Source organism: Penaeus monodon, chromosome 27, assembly GCF_015228065.2.
Source record: "Penaeus monodon isolate SGIC_2016 chromosome 27, NSTDA_Pmon_1, whole genome shotgun sequence".
Lineage (NCBI taxonomy): Eukaryota > Metazoa > Arthropoda > Malacostraca > Decapoda > Penaeidae > Penaeus > Penaeus monodon.
In genome coordinates, this window is record NC_051412.1 from 15595216 (window position 1) to 15595708 (window position 493).

The window sequence follows — 493 nt, forward strand, 5'->3', positions numbered from 1 at the left end:
AAAGAACGGAATCCATATTTGTACCGCCGAGCTGGAAAACACCAGATTTCTACTCACAAAGAAACAAAGGAAACCGGGCAGCTACGGGATCAACCGAAAGCGCCAGACTTTTGAACATGCATGAATTTAAATTACCCCATTGTTGTTATATTAGTCATCCCCGCAAAAAATGAAGAAAATAAACGTTTATTATTTCGCCAATATGCTTTCCTCATGTTGATAATTTCAGTCAACATTACTGAATTGATTTTAATCATCACTAAGCTTTTTACAGATATAGCACAGTGGTCAAATTATTACACGGGATGTTACTTGATTTTACAGTAACATTTGCGATAATACTTGTGCAATAATCATTGGAATCAGTGGATGCTAATGATAAAGATTCATATGTTTCTTGTTGGTATTATTCTTTCAGTGCTATAATGTTACCATGCGTTTATTGATGATGTTATTGTTGGCATGATTAAAGTATTTGTAGCTTTTGTTGCAG